Below are 23,115 nucleotides of genomic sequence, written 5' to 3' on the forward strand. Positions count from 1 at the left end.
CTCAGATGTGAATAGACCTTCTGGGAAAGAGAGAAAATAAAGATTATGGAAGATACTCCCCAGGAGCATTTATAATTTTAAGCTGGGTAATCCTGGGTCTTAGGGCACGTTTGCGTTTTTTAAAGGTTGCCAATTTTATTGTCATATAATTGTTAACTGATGTTTATTTCATGTATTTTTTATTTTTTAAGACTTTCCAATTTTCTGGCTTGGATATGTGCTATAGCTTGTAGTATGGGATATCACAGGATGTGTGTGTTGCAGGCAGTGGGGTTGTTGTTGCTTAACACTAGTTATCAAGACATGATTCTATTGGAAGCATTTTCCTAAGTGATCTTAGCTTTGTTAACAGATACCACCTGCTGGGTTCAGTGACAGCTTTCTCTGATACTTAATGACAATTTCTTTTAATTTAACATTTTTAATGAAACTAATGTAGGAGTTAAAATTGGAGAAAGAGTACACTGGTACCATAATTGGCTTCAAACCTACCAATTAAACATTATATGAATTAAAGTTTTATGTGTTTTTAATTGTACCTTCAATAAGTGAAGAGTACAGCTTGTCTGTTAAATATACAATAAATTATTTAACTATTGGATTTAGTCCTGAATTTCATAGGTTTTAATTATCAGCAGAAACTGCAGAGAGATGACAACGGAGAAACATGGAGAACGTATGGTCAAAAAGAGCCTATCTGCTTCTCAGTATAAGAAAACATCCAACCACATGATGGTCCTCGTGTAATTATAAAGTTGTGATCAGTACTGGTCACAGAATGGATATTAACTAGCCTCACTTAAAAAACAAAAACAAAAACAAAAAAACCTCAGGTTTTAAGTTGATAGCCTATTGCTTGGTGTACAGAAAATAAGCTGCAGTTGTCTATCAATTCAAAATATTTTTATAGCAATGGTTCAGATTTGAGAACAAAAAAGTAGGTTGCCTAGTTCTCATGTTGCTAAATAAAAAGCCTTCTCTGGAATGCATCCCAATCCTAATGGTAGTTTGCAAAGTAGATAACAAGAGAAGAAGACATTAACCGAATTCCTCCCAAGACCTGTGAAACACAGGGGAAATTTGTAATTATTCATTCCTCCAACCTGCCTCCCACTTACTGAGCAACTCTTATGTGCAAGGCACTCAGCCAGGTGCTGCCTGCACAGGGATGTTAGTAAAATATCAGCTGGGCTTGTGGAAGATGGAGACAAGTACAGTCAGTTTTACCCTAAGCCAGTGAGTACCTCATATTCTATTCACACAAAGGGCATTGTCTCAGGGTTTAGGAATTACTCTAGAAAAGAAAACTAAAAGAGAATTTGGTTCTTGCAAGTTGTATCCAAGTACCCTTATTTTAAATCCAAGGTGTTATTTTTGATGGGATATTCATTTCACTGTGCTTGAAAAAGAGACCTTGTAATTCTTTAGACAAGCCTGGCAGCTGCAGCTTTATTATAAAACCACAGTGAATCCCATATCCACTGTCATTAAAGCATACTGTGAAACGATTCAGTGACAGGTCTCGAAAGACAGGGCGAAAACCTTGGCAAGAAAGGAGTTACGATGATATGTGATTTGGTGATCCCCAAATTATTAAACTAGATAATGAGACTACAACAATCCCCTCAATAAACTCAATTCTCTGGGTCTCCTGCTGGCTACGTTCATTACTTCAGCTGGGAACATTGCCTTAATGACATCTGCAAGGCTTAATACTCTGTAGACTCCACACTGTGCCTATGGGATCATTCATACCTCGCTGGAATAAACAAAGCTTTTGGAAATAAGGAGAGATGGCAAGTGGGCCTGGTGCTGAGGGAGATGCACAGGAACACCAACAGAGGCTCATGTCCCCTCATCATTTCTCATTTACCTGGATGCCTCTTAGGGCTGGAATAGCTGACTAGAGATGAAGAAAGAAATTTGGGGCAGCTGCTGAAAGAAAAAACAGGACTTGCTTAATGAGGTTGATGAGTTCCCTGTTCAAAGAAGTAGCCCCAGTAACATAAGAGCTCATATTCCCTTTATGAGCCCTTTTATTGCAGTGGGCTCGTGTCATCACCTACTGTTTTGCCACTGGATCTTCTCTGTTCCAATGTTTGATATGTCTCTGAATGATTTGACCTCCATGCTCTGGCTTGCTTCTTCCATTTAAGGCTTGGTCTCTCATTTCATTTGGATTTCATTTTTCCCATATAGTGCCCCTCATTTCTGTCTGCATTAAAAAAAAAGTCACCTATCCATCATCTCCGTACCATACTGGTTCCTTCCTTTCTTACACTTCCATAGAGTTTCAGAAAACATATTAGTCATTTTGAAAGTGTTCAGTGTTGCGCTTGGTACTATTTAGGGTCCCTCTCTCTGGACGTGTCTTCCTTCCTTTCCTACCCTTAGCCTACATCAGTGTCTGTTTTCCCTCCAGAGTAGAGGCCCACAGACTAAGTCTTGTCTACTACCTCTTTTGTAAATAAAACGTTATTAGGACACAACCACACTCATTTCTCTAAGGCTGCTTTACCACAGAGTTGAGCTCTTAGAGATTATATGATGGTCCTTAACAGAAAAAAATGCCTGTGAACTTCTCCGTATAGACTCTCTTTTAGTGTTCTGTTCTTCTGTCACCTATTCTTAATTAGGCAAAGATCACAAGGTTAGGAAATGCAACCAGAAGTGACACCAAACTACAAATGACCATTAACTTTACAGAAGGATAGTTTCCATTCTCAATTAAGAGTTAGTCCTCACTATTCCCTAAATGTAACATGCTGCTTCTGTCTTTACCACATTCTAAAATAGAAGTCACTTTTCTACTCATGATTTAAACCCAGCTCAAGCACTGTCACTTCCGTGAGGCCTTTTGGATTGATTGTGGTGGCTTGGACGATTTCTCACCTTCTGAGATATACAACCTTTCTCTATCTTGCTGGCTCACCTGTTGTTGCTGAACGTCTCCTGTCCTTCTCTTCCCTTAGCCTTCCTTAGTCTTCTAATTTATAATTTAAGGTGAATATTTTTTTTTTATTGCTTGAGACTGCCATGTAGTTTTCTTTTTACTCTAAGTAAATTTTTGTTTGTTTGTTTAAATGAAACGCAAAGAGATGCAGTGGCTCACACCTGTAATCCCAGCAATTCGGAAGGCTGAGACAGGTGATCACTTGAGTCCAGGAGTTCAAGACAAGCTTGGGCAACATGGCAGAACCCCATCTCTATAAAAAATACAAAAAACTAGCTAGGCATGGGCTGTAGTCCCAGCTACTTGGGAGGCTGAGGTGGGAGGATCACTTGAGCCCAAGAGGCAGAGGTTGCAGTGAGTCAAGATAGTGCCACTGCATTCCAGCCTGGGTGACCGTGAGACCCTATCTCAAAAAAAAAAAAAAAAAAAAAAAAAATGCAAAAAACAAAACAAAAAAACAAAAACATACATAGTGCTTTTAGCTAAGATGAATAGTGGAAAATAGAAATGTCTCCGTCTTCTACAAATGAACACCTTATTCTAGTCTTTCCTATTCTCAATGAGAATTTCTATATTGACCATTGGCTCTGAAACAGCATCTCTAGTAGATGTAAGGCACAATATTTATGAAGGAATATAGACTGAGGGCCAACACAGTATTTTATTTGAAATAGTTCAAATTTTTTTTTTAATTATAAGTATTCAATTAAAATCTGTATTCCCAACTTCACTATAAAAATCAGAAAACCTAGTACTACCAGAATTTCCATGTGGTTCCAAGCAAGTAAAGATCAGCAGCACTTCTCCCTTTAGAAGGGCTGGGGGCTTTCTCATTTCTGGTTCACCATATATCTCAACACTCCTATTAGCCTATGCTGGGCCAATCTCATCATTTGTGCTGTCTACTCATTCCCCGTAGGTATTTAATTTGTGAATCCTGATCTAAGCCAAATATCAAAGGGACAAAAACATTTGAAAACAGACATATTACAGAGATGGTTATTAGTAGTTGTTTAATAAAACTAGAAGTAGAGATAGCATAATGGGTAGAAATAACAAATACATGGAATAATATCCCAGATATGTCAGCCTAGAGCCATTATTGCTGAAATGCTGAAAGAGAAACAAAACTCAGCCTCGGAGCTTTGACTATCTGTGTAGGTAACCAAGACCAAGCTAGTCTCTGGATTTGAAAGGAGCATGTTGTAGTATATGGTAATGTGGGTGTTAAGGGCTGACTTGTGTCCTTCCAAAATTTGTATGTTAAATTGCTAACCTCCAGTATCATAATGTGACTGTATTTAGAGACAGGGTCTTTAAAGAGGTGATTAAATTAAGACAAATCCATTAGGGGAGACACAAATCCATTATGACTGGTGTTTTTGTTAAGAAGAGATTAGGACATAGAGACAATAAAAACATGTGTTCATAGAGATAACCATGTGAGAAGGCAGCAAGAGGGCAGCCATCTGCAAGCCAAGGAGAGAGGCCACAAAAGAAACCAAACCTGCTAGCACTTTGATCTTGAACTTCTAGCCTCCAGAAGCATGAGAACATAGATTTCTGTTGTTTAAGCCACCATATCAGTGGTATAATATTTTGTTATGGCATCCCTAGCAAGTTAATACACTAGAGGCTTTATAATAGTCCCTTCTTGGTCTTATACAAGGTTTGTCCCTTCACTCTTTTGTGACTCTGAAAAGCACTTGTCCTTTCCCACTTTCACACAAGCCATTCTCACAGCCCCTCTACTTTATCTTCACCAACCCATACCTGTCTCCATCTGTATGTGAGGTGACAATTGCCAAGATGCCACAGCTTGCCAAATATCCATCCCTGTGAGATAAAAAAAATGGAGACTCTGGAAATGTGACATTCATATGTATTTTTTCCTGTATTCAGCCTAGGCACACACAGCAAAACAGAACTATCAATTATTTCATCGCCAGTTCAGAGTTACTTTTACTGACGTTGTTCCTAAGATATCATATATCCCTATCTTTGCAATATTCTGTTGTCCAGAAGACCCTAATTGCAGATGATTCCTCTCTTAGCTATTATAACATCCCTCTTTGTTACTGATTCAAGAAAACTGGCCTGGAACTTTCTTCTTCAGAATCATCATTTTTGGGGGTCAATCTGTGAAGGCAATTATGGCATGTTGAACAAGGGTCCCTTACAGCAGGCATGGGGTCCTGCTGGATGAATTTTCATGGTGTGTACACTAAACAGGACAAATATTCAACGTGGCCTTTCAGTTTATGTAAATTAGAATACAGTCTTGACAATCACATAATTTTTTGCGCTGTTGCAAAAGCATCGCATATTTCTTTGCACTTTTGAAAGATAACCCAAACAGAGTGTGAGCTTTTTGGAGAAAAAGAGCTTGTTTTTTTTTTTCTTTATGTGTCTTACTGACCATGTTGCTGGAATCTGACATTCTTTTAGACAATCACTTGTCTCGGTCGTAGCTTTGCCCTAGCTATAAATTCCCCTTGTAATATTTCATCAGACTTTTGCAGTGATTAGCATTATTCAGCATGGATATTAGCTGAAGACAATTCCTTGAAAGGAAATTTATCATGGAGTTTGGGGTTTACAGAGAGATGTTCCTCTTAGCAAAGAGGGTACCCATTTGAGTGCCAGATGGGAAGGGTCTGACTGTTTATCCAGGGGAGAGCAGAAGAGAGTGACTCAGGCCCAAAATGAAGAATGCCACCAATATGGAAGATGAGAAAGAAATCAGAAATATTAGCATCTTGCTAAGCTCTGTGTGGAAAATCTAACCAGAGTTCTCACAAGGTAGAGACTTAAGATACTGGTTTCCTAGACATTGGGCCATGTGAGAACATCCTCAAATCTAACTGTTCTTTTGTCTAACCATAGTCAGTACTGTCATATACAGGTTTCTTGTTTAAAACTTAAAATGTTACCAAAAAAGCATAAGAATTACAAAAAGTTAGATTAACCAGAATAACCTACCTTTAGAATAAATATTTGTGGGTTTTTTGCAAATATTTTATATTTATATATATAAATATATTTTAGAATATATATTGCTTAGAAATAAATATTTGTTTTTAGAATAAATATTTGGTTTTTATGGGATTTGCAATAGGTCTCCTTCAAATAATACATTCACTTATTACAATTTTTGATGTGTCTGTATCTCAGTGTGATTATAATAGGTTTCTCAAAACCATAAATATGACTTTAAATAAAACCTAAGTGCATGAAGTATAAAGACACTAGTAAGTGTATATATATTAAAAATATATTAATATACATGCACAAACATAAACTCCAAAAGCATATAAGTGCACACATTCACACATGTACACTTAAACCTGTGCACAAATTCATACCAACCACTTCCCTTTAGGTTTTAATTAAAGTGCCAATTCCAAAGATTGATGATTTTCAGGAGTAAGTACTGAAACAACTAAATAAAAGGCCGGTGGCATTTTTGACAGCTGACATGGTGACGGGGATGCATTGCCCAAGTTTTACTGGAATAAATCATCTTCATGCTAGCTTTCACCTTTGACTCCATTTCTCTCCTTGCTCCCAAATAGGTTCTGGGAGAGATGTCTGCTTAGGCAGAAATCAGATGCAAGGATCAGAGATCTATCCACTCCAAAATCTTTCCTGAAATTCTGTGTAAAGCAGTAAGAATGAAAACATACATCATTAAGCATTTTATTAACTGGCTCGAAGACTTAGTTTTCCTTTCTACGTCTCATCCTCACTGTGGTCATCCAAGCCAAGAGAGTATGGTAAACCAATGGGAAGAGAGTACATCTGGGGAAAAGACAAAGAGGATGCATTCTTCAAAAAGCACATTTCACGTTTAGATTTTAGTCCCCTGCTGCTGCGGGCAGTGTGACACAGTCTGCTGTTGCTGCTGGCCAGGACCTTTCCCACATCCCCAATCCTCTTTCTCTGGAAAGATACACCCTCTGATAAAAACAGTCACAATTTAGAAACCTTCATTTCCTGAACAGAGCCTTCCAGCCACACTAAATGCATCTGGGTGAAATTGAGTTAAGTGATTTAAAACATTTTATAGACTATATCCCCTTAATATATCACCCAGCCTAAGAAGATTTATTTAGATGAAATAAGAAATGACCTTAAACTCTATCTTGCACTTGTGCCAAACCTCAAACAAACTTCAGGTTTACAAATAGTTATTATTTTTCCTCAGTCTTCTCATTTGGGGAATGTACTCTACTTTCTAACCTGTAATGAAGCAAATATATAAATTATTCTAAAATAAATTAACTAGATATATTTTTCTCATTTTGCTGAAATCACAGACTGTGCACATGGATATCACGTAAGTGTCCAAAAATATTTTTTGGCACCAAATATAAATGTCTGAATACTTACTATGAATCTCACATTTTATACATTCAATATCATGCAACATGATAGTGCACACATTTAACGAATGAAAATGTCTTTATTTCCCCCATACTTGTATAACCTAATGTTACACTGTCTTAGCAACTATTGACAGTTAAATCTTATTGCTTGCGTGTACTGTGAAAATAATGACATTTTAAAAACTTCTAAGTCAAGTAAACTTTTCTGATACATATAATTTTAAAAAATTAAACAGATAGGCCGGGCGCGGTGGCTCAAGCCTATAATCCGAGCACTTTGGGAGGCCGAGACGGGTGGATCACGAGGTCAGGAGATCGAGACCATCCTGGCTAACATGGTGAAACCCCGTCTCTACTAAAAAAATACAAAAAACTAGCCGGGCGTGGTGGCGGGCCCCTGTAGTCCCAGCTACTCGGGAGGCTGAGGCAGGAGAATGGCGTAAACCCGGGAGGCGGAGCTTGCAGTGAGCTGAGATCCGGCCACTGCACTCCAACCTGGGCGACAGAGCGACTCCGTCTCAAAAAAAAAAAAAAAAAAAAAAAAAAAAAAATTAAACAGATAATAGCTAGACTTGCTCTCAATAACTCTCATAATCTTCCAATAAATATATGCCAGTCCTAGGCAAACATCCGGCATAAGCTTCCTCTTGTTTCTACTTTTATATTTGAGTTAAGTAATGAATAAATTTTGTGTAAATACTCTTAAACTCAGTAAAAAATACAGACATTTTCACTTTTTCTCTAAGACTTCCATTTAGGATTCACTAATGTCAGATATGAAGTGTTATTAGCATCACCATTATCTAATGATACAAATGAACCTATATGTTCTGCCCTGCATTCAGAGCTACAAATAAAGGATAATCCATATTTTGTTACAATCTGGACTTTCTTAAAGTAGTCTTGCTGCTCCTCCTGAACTCTTTTAGATTAAATTAACTCAAAAACAGTATTTTAATATAATGGATATTGGCAGTATCAGATAAGGCATTATGAGTCTCATGGCATATTTTAAAGATATACATGACCAATGGACATAGGTTGGTAGAAAATCAGCTGCACTCCGGCCAGGTGCAGTGACTGATGCCTGTAATCTGAGCACTTTGGGAGGCCAAGGTGGGTGGATCACAAGGTCAGGAGTTTGAAACCAGCCTGGTCAATATGGTGAAACCTCGTTTCTACTAAAAATACAAAAATTAGCCAGGCGTGATGGGGGGTGGGGGGAGAGGTTAGTCCTAGCTAATCGGGAGGCTGAGGCAGGAGAATCACTTGAACCCAGGAGGCGGACGTTGCAGCGAGCCAAGATCACACCACTGCACTCAAGCCTGGTGACAGAGTGAGACTCCATCTAAAAAAATAAAAAATCAGCTGTATTCAGGGCCACAAATAGGCATAGAGAAGAACATGAAGCTGAACCTCAATTTGAGACTTACTTGCTGAGATTTTCCCAGTATTGGTTTATGTTTGATGTGGCTTTGCTGTGTCCCCACCTAAAATCTCATCTTAAATTGTAATCCTCATAATATCTACGTGCCGAGGGTGGGACCAAGAGTGGAGGTAATTGGATCCTGGGGGCAGTTTCTCCCATGCTGTTCTCTCTATGGTTAGTGAGTCTCATGAGATCTGATGGTTTTATAAGCATCTGGCATTTCTCCTGCTTGCACTTACTCCATCTTTCCACCCTGTGAAGAAGGTGCCTTTCTTCTCCTTTGCTTTCCACCTTGATTCTAAGTTTCCTGAGTCCTTCCCAGCCATGCAGAACTGTGAGTCAATTAAACCTCTTTTCTTTATAAGTTATCCAGTCTCAGGTATTTCCTTATACCAATGTGAGAACAGACTAATACACCACCCAAATCTCATGTCAAATTGTAACCCCCACGTGTCAGGGGAGAGACCTTGTGGGAGGTGATTGGATTATGCGGGCGGTTTTCCCCATGTTCTCATGATTGTAGGGAGTTCTCATGAGATTTGATGCTTTAAAAGTATGTGGCAGTTCACTCCTCACTGTCCCTCTCTTGCCACTGTGTAAAGAAGTTCAAGGTCCTTGTTTCCCTGTTGCCACAAGGTCTCTTCCCTGACACATTATATAATATACTATAATATATAGTATATATTATAGATTTTATTATAAATTATATAGAATAATATGTAGATTTTATATATTTTTGCTGTGAATATTTGGGGTTAAGCTTCTTAGATAGGAAGGCTATATGCATAGATTTTAAGAGCATAGACTCTCATTTAAGACTTTTTGTGTTTAAGTACTGATTCTGCCACTTACTACATGTTTAAGTCTCAATTAAAGTGGGTACAGATGTATCTGCCCTAAAGAATTATTCAGGAAATTCACTGACATAATAGATGTGCCACAGTATCTAGTACATTGACAGTACTCCATAAATGTAAGTTATAGTAACAATTGTATTTTAATGATTTATTGGAATCTTAAACTTTTTATTTTTGTTTATGGAAATCTTCACCGCCTCTGATTATTGAGGTGTAGGAAGGTGTTTTTCAAGCCCACTAACCTCTTTCAGTTTAGAGTTCTTATGCTGATCTCTTGTGGGAAGACAAAATGACACTCTCCCTAGTTGTCATTAGAATATTCCCATGTCTGTCCTACCTTCTAATAGGACTTCTGGTATTAAGCTTTACCTACTGATTCACTGGGTTGGCCTTTTCTCTCATGCTCTTTTCTCACCTGGCCTTAATAGCTATTAGTAGACTTTTCTGATGACACCACCCTACTTCTCACAAGCTAAGTACAAGCAATTCTTTTTACTAACAAATTATCACTGATTAAGATACTTGAAATATAAACAATCTACTAAAACTATCAAATATTTTATTAAACCTCTCACATTTTGTTACATTTTAGCTTTTGCTGGAATAAAATCTTCTAGCCCCTCTTAGAAATGAGGTCAATGCTACTCAAGGTATAGTTGGTGGTCCATAGCAGTCCAGAAACTGTTAGAAGTCCATAGGCAAAAAAGAAGTTTGTGTCAGAATATAAATCAACTAAGTCACTAGGCACATTGTTTAGTTTAGCTGATTTTTTTTTTTTTTTTTTTTTTTTTAGTAGAAAGCTCTGTGTTGGTGGTTTATTTTTTAGCCAACTGGTAACAAATTGTTCGCACACTAAGTGTTGCACCAGGCTAGAACCTGGGCTAGATACTAGAGATACAACACTGGGCAAGATAAAAAAGATCTGTTCTCTCCTGCCCATCTGCTACCTGAATTTGGAGTGATGAAGGAGACACTGTTAAATACTATGATACAAGCTACTCAATTTTAAGCACGATAACTGCTAAGAAGAAAGTAAGATTAATGAGATAGAGTAAAACCGGAGGAAATGGTGGAAGGCTTACATAGGAGGTAATATTTGGAATGAGACTTAAAGCATATCAAGAAGCCAGGCATGCAAAGATGGGTGGAAGGAAGAGCATTCCAGTAAGAGGAAAAGTCTAGCACATAACCTTAAAGTGGAAACAAGTTGGTGTTGCCCAGAAAATGAAAGGTCAGAGAGAATACTCAAATAAAATCAGAGATGAAAAAAAGACATTACAGTAAAATACACAAAATACAAAGAATTGTGAGACTTATGAACAACTGTGTACCATCAAATTTGGTAACAGAAGAAAGGGACAAATTGCTGGACACATACAACCTTAAGATTAAATTATGAAAAAATGGAAATTCTGAACAGAGCAATAATGAGTAAGGAAATTGAATCAGTAAGAAAAAGTCTTTCATCAAAGAAAATCCCAGGGCCTGATGGATTAACTGCTGAAGTTTACCAAACACTTAAAGAACTAATACCAATTTTTATCAAAGTATTCTAGAAAACTGAAGAGAAGAGAATACTTCCAAACACATTTTGAGTCCAGCATTACTCCAGCTCTAAAACTGGACAGCGACACAACCTGAAAACAAACAAACAAAGAAAACTACAGGCCAATATTTCAGATGAACATTGATGCAAAAATTTTCAGAAAACGAGTAAAATGAATTCAACAGCATATTAAAAAGATCACTCATATAATTAAGTGAAATTCATCACAGGGATGCAAGTATGATTTAACATATAGAAACCAATAAATGTGATACACCACATTAACAGGAAGACAAAAGCCATATATGATCATTTCAATAGGTACAGAAAAAGTATTTGACAAAGGTTAACATCACTCATGATAAAAACTCTCAATAAAATACCTTCTTATAGAAGGTATATATCTCAACACAATAAAGGCTATAATATAAGAATTCCACAGGTAACAGCATACTGAATGGGAAATTTGAAAGTTTTTCCCCTGAGATCAGAGAGAAGACAAGGATTCGCACTCTCACCATTTTTATTCAACAGAGTACTGGAAGTCCTAGCCAGAACAATTAGGCAAAAGAAAGAAATAAAAAGGCATCCAAATTGGAAAGGGCGGTGTCAAATTGTCCATTTGCAGATGACATGATTTTATATAAAGGAAACCCTAAAACCTTCACCAAAAAACTGTTCAAAGTAACAAATTGAGGAAAGTTGCAGAATACAAAATCAGCATACATAAATCAGCAGGGTTTCTATACACTAATTGTGAACTACCTCAAAAAGAAGTAAAAGAAATTATGTTTTTAATAGCCGTAAAAAAATAAGATACCTAGAAATAAATGTAACCAAGGAGGGAAAATATCTCTACATTTACCACTTTACTAAAAGAAATGGAAGAGGACACAAATATCCTGTATTCATGGATTGGAAAATTAATACTGTAAAAATGGTCATACTACTCAACATAATACATTGTTTAATGCAATCCCTATCAGAACATTCAATAACATTCTTTACAGAAATAGAAAAAAAAAGTCCTAGAATTCATATAGAACCACAAAAGACCATAAAATAGTCAAAACAATCCTGAGCAAAAGGAACAAAGCTCAAAGCAGCATGGTACTTGACTTCAAAATATACAACAAAGCTATAGTAAGCAAAACAGTATAGTACTGGCATAATAACAGATACAAAAACCAAAGAAACAAAATAGAAACCCCAGAAATAAATCCATGTACCTCCAACCAAATGATTTTCTTTTTCTTTAATTTTTATACTTTCAGGGGTACACGTGCAGATTTGTTATATATGTAAACTGTGTCATGGGGGTTAGTTGTACAGATTTTTTTGTCACCTGTGTGCTAAGCATAGTACACATAGTACATAATAGTTATTTTTGCTGATCCTCTCCTTCCTCCTACTCTGCTTTCTCAAGTAGACCCCAGTGTCTGTTGTTCCCCTCTTGGTGCCCATTGGTTCTCATTATTTAGCTCCAATTTATAAGTGAAAACGTGATATTTGGTTTTCTGTTCCTGCCTTAGTTCACTAAGGATAATGACCTCCAACTCCATCCATGTTCAAAGGACATGATCTCATTCTTTTTTATGGATACGTAGTATTCCGTGGTGTATATATATAGCATATTTTCTTTATCAAGTCTACCGTTGATGGGCGTTTAGGTTGATTTCTACATCTTTGCTATTGTAACTAGTGCTGTAATGAACATATGAGTGTGAGTGTCTTTATGGTAGAATGATTTATACTTCTTTGGGTATATATTCACTATTGAGATTCCTGGGTTAAATGGTACTTCAATTTTTAGGTCTTTGAGGAACCACTACACTGCTTTCCACAATTGTTGAACTAGTTTACACTCCCAATAACTGTGTATAAGCATTCTTCTTCCTCCACAACCTTGCCAGCATCTTTTTTTTTAACTTTTTAATAATAGCCATTCTGACTGGTGTTAGATGGTGTATATGATTGTGGTTTTGATTTGCATTTCTTCAATGATCAGTGATAGTGGGCTTTTTTTCTTATGCTTATTATATGGCTATATGTCTTCTTTTCAAAAGTTTCTGTTCATGTACTTTGCCCACTTTTTAATGTTTTTTTGTTTGTTTTTGTTTGTTTGTTTGTTTGCTTGCTTATAAGTGTGTTTAAGTTCCTTATAGGGATATTAGACTTTTGTCAGATACATAGTTTACAAATATATTGTCCCACTCTGTAGGTTGTCTGTTTACGCTGTTGATAGATTCTTTTGCTGTGCAGAAGCTATTTAGTTTAATTAGATCCTGTTTGTCAATTTTTGCTTTTGTTGCAATTGCTTTTGGCATCTTAATCATGAGAACTTTATCAGTTTTTGTGGCCAAAATGGTATTTCCTAGGCTGTCTTCCAAGGTTTTTATGGTTTTGTGTTTTACATTTAAGTCTTTAATCCATCTTGAGTTGATTTTTCTATATGATGTAAGTAAGAGGTCCACTTTCAATCTTTTGTGTATAGCTAGCCATTTATCCCAGCATCATTTATTGAATAGGGAGTCCTTTCCCCATTGCTTGTTTTTTTCAGTTTTGTTGGAGATCTGATGGTTGTAGGTGTGTGGCATTATTTCTGGGCTGTCAATTCTGTTCCATTGGTCTATGTATCTGTTTTTGTACCAGTACCATGCTGTTTTGGTTACAGTGGCCCTGTAGTATAGTTTTAAGTCAGGTAATGTGATACCTCCAGCTTTGTTCTTTTTGCTTAGGATTAACTTGGCTATTCAGGCTCTGTTTTGGTTCCATATGCATTTTAAAATAGATACTTCCATTTCTGTGAAGAATGTCATTGGTAGTTTGATATGAGTAGCATTGAATCTGTAAATTGCTTTGAGTGGTATGGCCATTTTAACAGTATTCTTCCTATCTATCAACATGGAATGTTTTTCCATTCATTTGTGCCATATCTGATTTCCTTGAACAGTGTTTTGTCATTCTTGTGGTAAAGATCTTTCACTTCCCTTATTAGCTGTATGCTTAGGTATTTTATTCTTCTTGTGTCAATTGTGAATGGGATTGCATTTCTGATTTGGCTCTCAGCTTGGATGTTGTCAGTTTATAGAAATTCTACTAATCTTTGGATATTGATTTTGTATCCTGAAACTTTGCTGAAGATATTAGCCAAAGGAGCTTTTTGGGTGAGACTATGGGGTTTTTGAGATACTGGATCATGTTATAGACAAACAGGAATAGTTTGACTTCTTCTCTTCCTATTTGGATGCCTTTATTTTTTTCTCTTGCCTGATCACTCTGACTAGGACTTCAAATACTATATTGAGTAGTAGTGGTGAGAAAGGGCATCCTTGTCTTGGGCTGGTTTTCCAGGGGAATGCTTCCAGCTTTTGTCTATTCAGTATAATGCTGGCTGTGTGTTTCTCATAAATGGCTCTTCTTATTTTGAAGGATGTTCCTTCAATAACTAGTTTATTGCAGGTTTTTAACATGAAATAATGTTGTATTTTATCAAAAGCAATTTCTGCATATATTGAGGTAATCATGTGGTTTTTGTGTTTAGTTCTGTTTATGTATGAATCACATTTATTGATTGGCATATGTTGAACCCACGTTGCATCTCAGAGGTAAGACCTACTTGATCATGGTGGATTAGCTTTTTGATGTGCTGTTGGATGCAGTTTGCTAGTGTTTTGTTGAGTATTTTTGCATTCATGTTCATCAAGGATATTGGCCTGAAGTCTTATTTTTTGTTGCATCTGTGCCAGGTTTTGATATTAGGATAATGCTGGCCTCAAAATGAGTTGGGAAGAAATTTCTCCTCTTCAGTTTTGTGGAATAGTTTCAGAAGAAATGGAACCACCTCTTTACTGTACATTTGGTTGAATTTGGCTATGAATCCTTCTTTTCCTGGACTTTTTCTTGTTGGTAGGCTATTTATTACTGCCTCAGTTTCAGAATTTGTTATTGATCTGTTCAGGGATTCAATTTCTTCCTGATTCAGTCTTGGGAAGGTGCATATTTCCAGGAATTTATTTATTCTAGTTTGTCTAGTTTGTGTGTATATCCACACAAACTAGGTATCCATAGTAGTCTTTATTATTAGTATTTCTGTGGTAATGTCCCCTTTGTCATTTCTAATTGTGTTTGTTTGAATCTTCTCTCTTGTCTTTATTAGTCTAACTAGTAGTCTATTGTACTCACTTTTTCAAAGAAAAACTCCTGGATTTATTGATCTTTTGAATGGTTTTTCATGTCTCAATCTCCTTCAGCTTAGGTCTGATTTTGGTTACTTCTTGTCTTCTGCTAGCTCTGAGGTTGGTTTGCTCTTGCTTATCTGGTTTTTCTAGTTGTTATATTAGGTTGTTAATTTGAGATAATTCTAACTTTTGGATGTGGGCATTTAGTGCTATAAATTTCCCTCTTAACCCTGCCTTAGCTGTGTCCGAGAGATTCTGGTATGTTGTAACTTCATTCTAATTAGTTTCAAATAACTTCTTTATTTTCTCCTTAATTTCATTATTTGCCTGAAAGTCATTCCAGAACAAGTTGTTTGAATTCTATGTAAATGTATGGCTTTGAGAAAATTTCTTTGTATTGAATTCTATTTTTGTTATGTTCTGGTCCAAGAGTGTGGTTGGTATGATTTTGTGTTTTTTGCTTTTGTTTTTGAATTAGCTGAGAATTGTTTTATGTCCAATTGTGTGATCTATTTTAGAGTATGTGCCATGTGGTGATGAGAAGAATGTATATTCTGTTGTTTTAGGATGGAGGGTTCTGTAGATGTTTATGAGGTCCATTTTGTCAAGTGTTGAGTTCAGGTCCTGAATACCTGTCAATTTCTACCTCAGTAATCTGTCTAATACTGTCAGTAGAGTGTTGAAGTTTCCCACTATTATTTTAGAGTAGTCTAAATCTCTTCATAGGTCTCTATGAACTTGCTTTATGAATCTGAGTGTTTCTGTATTTGGTATATATATATTTAGGATAGTTAGCTCTTGTGGTTGAATTGACCCCTTTACCATTATGTAATGCCTTCTTTGTCTTTTAAAATCTTTGTTGGTTTAAAGTCTGTTTTGTCTGTAATGAGGATAGATCCTGCTTTTTTCTGATTTCAATTTGCTTAGTGGATTTTTTTCCATCCCTTTAATTTCAGCCTGGGGTTGTCATTGCATGTGAGATGGGTATCTTGAAGATGGCATGTCATTGGGTCTTGCTTCTTTATCCAGCTTGCCACTCTGTTCCTTTTAATTGGGAGACATTTAGCTTGTTTATTAAAGGTTATTATTGATATATGTGGATTTGATTCTGCCATTATGATGTTAACTGGTTATTATGCAGACTTGTTTGTCTGGTTGCTTTATAGTGTCACTGGTCTGTGTATTTAAGTGTGTTTGTATATTGGTTGGTTATGGTCTTTCCTTTCCATGTTCACTATTCCTTTCAGGAGCTCTTGTAAGGCAGCTCTTGCAGTAACAAGTTCTTTCAGCATTTGCTTGTCTAAAAAGGATCTCAATTCTGTTTCACTTATGAAGCTCAGTTAGCCAACTGATTTTCAACAAATTTGTCAGGAACACACATTGGGGAAAAGACAGTCTCTTCCATAAATTATTCTTGGAAAATTATATATCCACTTTCAGAAGGATGACATTAGACCCCTAACTCTGACCATATACAGAAATCAACTCAAAATGATTGCAGAGTTAAATGTAAAACTTTAAACTATTAAACTACTAGAAAAAATAGGGAAAATGATTCACAACATTGGGCTGGGAAGGATTTTTCAAAATAAGACCTCAAAAGCACAGGCGACAAGGACAAAAATAGATGAATGGAATTACATCAAACTAAAAAACTTTTGAACAGTAAAGGAAATTATTAACAGGGTGAAGAGACAACTTAGAGAATGGGAGAAAATATTTGAATACTATACATCTGGCAAGGAATTAATATCCAAAATATATATGGTACTTAAACAACTTAGGGGGGGAAAAAACACAAATAACCTGATTGGAAAATGGGCAAAAAAAAAAAACCACAACTTACTAGGTGCTTACCAAAAGACATGCAAATGACTGACAGGTATATGAAAATTTTTCAACATAATTAATCATCAGTGAAATGCAAATAAAAATAATGAGTTATTACATCATCCTAGTTAGAATGATCATTGTCAAAAAGACAAAGGAATTATTGGCAAGGATGTGGAGAAAAGGGAAAACTTACACACTTCTGACAGGATTGTAAACGAGTACAGCCATTACATAAAAGAGTATGGAGATGTCTCAAAAAATTAAAAATAGAACTACCATATGATCCAACAGTCCTGCTACTGGATATATATTCAAAGAAAATGAAATAATTATGTCAAAGAGATATCTGCACATTCACTCATTCTATGTTTATTGTACCACTATTCACAATAGCCAAGATATGGAATCAACCTAAGTGTCTATTAATGGGTGAATGGATAAAGAAAATGTGTATATACACAGTGGAATACTATTCAGCCATAAAAAGAATGAAATTCTGTCATTTTTGACAATGTGGATGAATGTGGAGAACACCATGTTAAGTGAAAAAAGCCAGACGCAGAAAGACAAATACTGCATGATCTCACTTATATTTAGAATCTAGAAAAGAAGAAAAAAGAAAAAGTTGATATCATAGAAACAGAGAGTAGAACAGTGGTTACCAGAAGTAGGGAAGAGAGGAAGACAGGGAAAGCTGGTTCAACAACTTCAAAGTTGTAATTAGATTGAAGGAATAATTTCTGGTGTTCTACTTCATAGTAGGATTGCTATGGTTAAGAGTAAAAATATTGTATATTTAAAAATAGCTAAAAGAGAGGCTTCTGAAGGTTCTCCCCACAAATAAATAATAAATGCCTGAAGTGATAAATGCACGAAGTACCCTGATTAGATTATTATACAACATAGATATGTATTGAAACATCAAAAACATCAAACATATCATAAATATCTTCGATTACAATGTATCAAACAAATCAATATTTTTTTTTTTTTTTAAAAAGGCTCATAGCTGCATTGGAATGAACAAGCAAGAAAATAGTAGGAGATGATATCTCAGCAGTGGGTAGGATCTACATCAACTAGATCATGTAGGATCTGGAGGGTCATAGAAGTAATTTGTATTCTATTTACAATGAAAAATCATTTAAGGTTTTTAAGCAGAGGAGGGTCATGATCTGATTTACATTTTTGAAATTTCAGCCGAGGCTTCCTTCTAAGAATACCTCATACTCCTATCATTATGCCTTTGATCTTCTACTTCCTTGGTTTGCCCTCCTGTCCCTCTGCTTGCCTCTTGTCTTCCCTACTTTTCAAAACAAAGTTTAAGTCCATCATCTTCCATTGGTGTTTCCTAACCACTGTAGACATCCTTTCTTTTTTTCTGACTTCCATACTTGAGAATATAAAACGTACATGTTTATATTTTTAAAAACATATATGCTACTCTTCAGGTCCAACCTGAAGTGTATTTTGTTTATTTAAAACACCTACTGGAAGCATCCAGTGGGTGACAAACTGACTCCATTTAATTGTCTCTTTCTTTTCTTTTGATACCATTGACTGAAAAAAGAAGGATGAGTATTAAGAGATGAGGTAGAAGATGAAGAATGATAGAATATAAGTAAGTCTTGTAAAAAGAGAGAAAGAATTCTTGATGGGAGAAGAAATGAGTAAAGGTGAGATTACTTAACATGCATAAAACAAATGAAAAGTTTAATCCTCAACACTACAACTCACACCACTCACAAATTAGGCTCACTGGGTTATGACGCTTAAATTTCTCAGTATCAGCCAACTGGTTTCCAGGGAATCTACTGTTTTTACACTTTTCTCCAAACCACTGCAATTTTCCTATTGTTCTTTTTTCTGTAAATGGAGTAAGAGTACAATTATGAAATCAGCCTCTTCTCTGATCTAAGTATCTTAATTTTTTATTCTGGACTATAATGTTCTGATTTTCTCCCCATCTGATCTCTTAAATTATAGCATAAAATACATTTGAGGGCAGTATATTTAGAATGCCTTCTCACATCTATTATCTCAGATTCTCTTTGCATTTCTAATGCCTTCTTTTATCTGTTCTACCATCTTCTTGTAATCTACCTACTGTTCAGTTCTTAATTAAAAAGAAGTTACTCTTATGAGGCTGAATGGCTGCTTTTGAAACTCAATCAGTAAGATTCTTTTCATATTTCAGTACTTATTCTGATGAGCGCTTACTTAGTAGATGATTCAAGAATGGAAGAGGTTAAAGAGCTGCTTTAGTTTCAGGGGAAAATGTTTGGGAGATGGAAATAGAGAGAAGATGCTGATGTTGATATGGTCTTGTGAGTTTTTCTCCTTCATTTATTTTCATTAAAAAAGATAATTGCATGAAAACAAGATTTTTTTTTTCCTTGAGGGCACACCTGCTCTTTCTGTGACACATGACTTAAAGAGTTTCTTCTTATCTGTGACATCTGCTATTTCCACAGCAGCCTGTGATAATGCTTCTTAAAGTTCAAAAAACCAGATAGACAATTCTTCTAAAAAAAAAATAGTCCCCAAATCTCATATTTAATTGTTTGATATGGTAAAAATGTTTCATTTATTCATGGAGAGGAGACTTTTCTAAGAAAATGGCTACTTGGTGGAGTAATATCAGTAATTGCTGTGGCTTAATCAATATAAATATGAAAGTGATATGATCAAGACTCCGAGAGTCCAGACAACAGATTGCCTAAGATGACCCGAAATGTTTATCTTTATAAGTTCTTGAGGATATACAACTCTTAATATGTTTTCCTTATATCTAACAAGTGGGATATTTATATACTCCAGTCTATATTTGTTTCACAATGAAGGGGAAAAAAGCATCTTTCTCCAGTTCTTAATTGGATTTTTAAGTAAAGACAATTATGTTGCTTAAATAAAAGGAAAAATGTGTACCATTTTGCAAAGCAACATGTCCACATTATCACTAACCAATTGTTCTAGTTGTGTTGTGGTCGAAATTCTATTTTAGGTTTCTCTGACCAGATACAGAAATCGTATTTATCTCTCTTTCTTGCTGTTTTCCATCTAGATGTTTTCTCTTATCTTTTCAATCAAAATAGAAACTAAGGAACTTATCTTCTATAATTACAATAAGTGCTAGGGTTTGAGAGTATTATTAACCATTTATACTTACTTGCCAGGTTCAGGAGTAAAATGGACAAGAAAATAAGGAGGAAAGGAAACCTAAGGTACATTAATCTTGTATATGGTTTAATCAAAGAGAAAAGAAAAAGTATTGGTTAATGTAGAGTCTGTAATAACTTAAAACATGTCATTTATCTGATCCACTGTGTCTTAATGGAGAAGTCTAGTTTTAATCATGATTTAGAATCATGGGCTCAGTCTCATTTATGGGCATTTGGAATTTTGCAAGTTTGCCCGACTCAGAGAAATTAATTATTACTAATTATTCCAAAATACCTGAAGTCACACCGGGCACTGTATCAATTTACATGGGTGTGAATGTCATTTCATATTGCATGGTGTCATTTAATATTGTACACTTAATATAAATCATCTGAATAAACTCTTTGGTGAGTTTTAGAAGAAAGGAGATTATATGGACTAGGTAATAGTTTAAAGTAGCATTTCATACAGTGATATACTATATAAAAATTAAAAGAGCCATGGTGTATATTTTTCAAAATATGTAAATAATTTTATGTACTTTTGACAGCCCTTTAATATTTTTGACTATTTGAAAACAAATTTTACATCCTATGGGAAATGCAGGAGGTCATAGGAGTTCCTGCTTTTCCCTACTAAAGCTTGTCTTACAATAGGCATGATATAATTTGAAAGTAGAGAGAGATCCTGCCATTTGAAAATTCCTCTTTCTCTTTTGCCCCAAGAGCGTGGTCATAATATCTCAAATTTCACTTTTAGAGATTAATTTCTTTTGGTCTTAAAGGCTTTTGTGCTGCTAGAGTTCCCTATTAAAATGCAAATACCCCTGGGAGTGTAATCATCTTAAGCCAGTAATGAACAACCTGAGGTTCCATGTAGCTTTAAGATATGGCCAAGATCGAATTCTGCATAAAAAGATTAAAAACTTGCCTCCTTTTTGCTATTTTTCACATGTACCTCAATATTAACATTTTAGTGGAGAAAAAGAAGAATCATTTTCTCATTTATATTTGTCCAGTCAATAATGTAAGTAAAATAAATTGGAAGAATATACATTTTAATATCAGATGAAGACAGCGTCCATAACAGATGGAAACCAAGAAAATTGAAGATATTTAAGAGAGTCCTGACATAAAAAGCAGATGGATCAGACTTGATGAAACTGAGTAAATCACAGCATAAAGCAAAAGCAAGTGAAAATTATCATGGAGATAATCACAGACACAGAGAAATATCGAGCTCAAAGTAAATACATGAAACAAAACATAAAAAAAAATTAAAAGTGCCCCGGAGCAATCCATCAGAACTATTTAATATTAAAGAACTCTATTTAAAGTAATTGTACTAGTTGACCTCTACACACACACACAAACACATACACTGAGTAGTGGGGACAAAAACATTTTTCCCCAGGCTAAAATCCAAAAAGTGAAGAAAATATGTTCACTAAGAGGGGAAGGCTCAGACTCAATCTGAGGGATAACTCCAATTCTTATGAGAGAGACAGAGACAGCTCTATTGGTGAGAGAAACACACTAAATTTCTCTACTACCAAAATAAATCTCTTCTTCTTTGGCAATAGGTAGATATAAACCTGAGGAAACTCCATGCCATGCACCTAAAGAACAGCATGTTGGTTGAAATAACCTGACTACACACTCAGAACCTGTTTAAGCCTTTCCATTCAGGGTAGAAATCTATGGAAGAAAAGAGTGGAAGAAATTCAGGAAAACACCATGCCACTTGACTTTGTTAACCCAGCACAAGCGTCAATATGAACAAACACCACCAAGAACCACCACTCATTTGAGTAAAGCCAAAGCCACGAAATGAAGAGAACAAACAGAAAGACTGGTCCTAGAAGAAAAGTAATTGAGATGCCAGGGGAAGATTTTAGAAACAATCCTATTGAGTCTCAGTGAGATCAGAGAAGATAATTTATACATAATATAAACTTAGCATGCTATGACAAAATAATAGAAAATAAAATGTGTTTGAAAAATATGTAAATATTTATAACTGAACTAACTTATTAGAATGATCATCATTGAAGACAAAATTTGTGACCTGGTAGCAACAGTAGAATCAAATGGAGATAAGATGAAATATATAAGAGAAAAATTTAGAAACCAGTATCATACATTCAAGAAGAAAATAACGTGTCTAATTGGAGCTCCAGACTGAGAGAATAAAGGCAATGATAGTAAAGAAATAATGAAAGAAACAATAGATCAAAAAATCCTGAAAGTGAAGATTGGGAATAACATTTATATTTTAAAGTGTACACTAAACTCTGAGCAAGATATAAGAATGCACATGGGTATTTGAAAACACACACACACACACAGACACACACACACAGTCCCTTAAAAATCCTCAAAGCAAATCATAAAAAAATACTTGTGTGGAAGAACTGAGAATCTCAGTTTTGACTTCAAGAATGAATATGATATAGGCAGGTAGATGATAGAAAGAAAAAAGAGAAAAGGTTGAAGTCTGGATGGGAATCAGAAAATTAGAATGAGAACTCAGATACTAATATTCTTCCATTGCCAAATTTTAGATTTATTATAATAAATTAATATTAAAAATGAGAATTTATGCAAGTAAGTTAAATGCCCCAAATGTTTTTAGTAACTAATCCTTACTCACTTGAACTGGGAAAGAAGTTAGTGCATGTTTTTCTGACCTTATTTGATACTCAGCAAACTTCTATTTTTGAATGGACAAAGACATTTTGAAAAATGCATTAAAGGCCTCTTTTGG

General features: G+C 35.4%; 1 pseudogene across 1 annotated transcript in view; it reads left to right on the forward strand.

The window, feature by feature from the left end:
* Nucleotides 1-23,115, forward strand: part of LOC126934259 (uncharacterized) — a 1,193,286-nt pseudogene that overhangs the window by 201,935 nt on the left and 968,236 nt on the right. The window lies entirely within an intron of this gene.

The sequence above is a fragment of the Macaca thibetana genome, chromosome 13, assembly GCF_024542745.1.
Source record: "Macaca thibetana thibetana isolate TM-01 chromosome 13, ASM2454274v1, whole genome shotgun sequence".
Classification (NCBI taxonomy): domain Eukaryota; kingdom Metazoa; phylum Chordata; class Mammalia; order Primates; family Cercopithecidae; genus Macaca; species Macaca thibetana.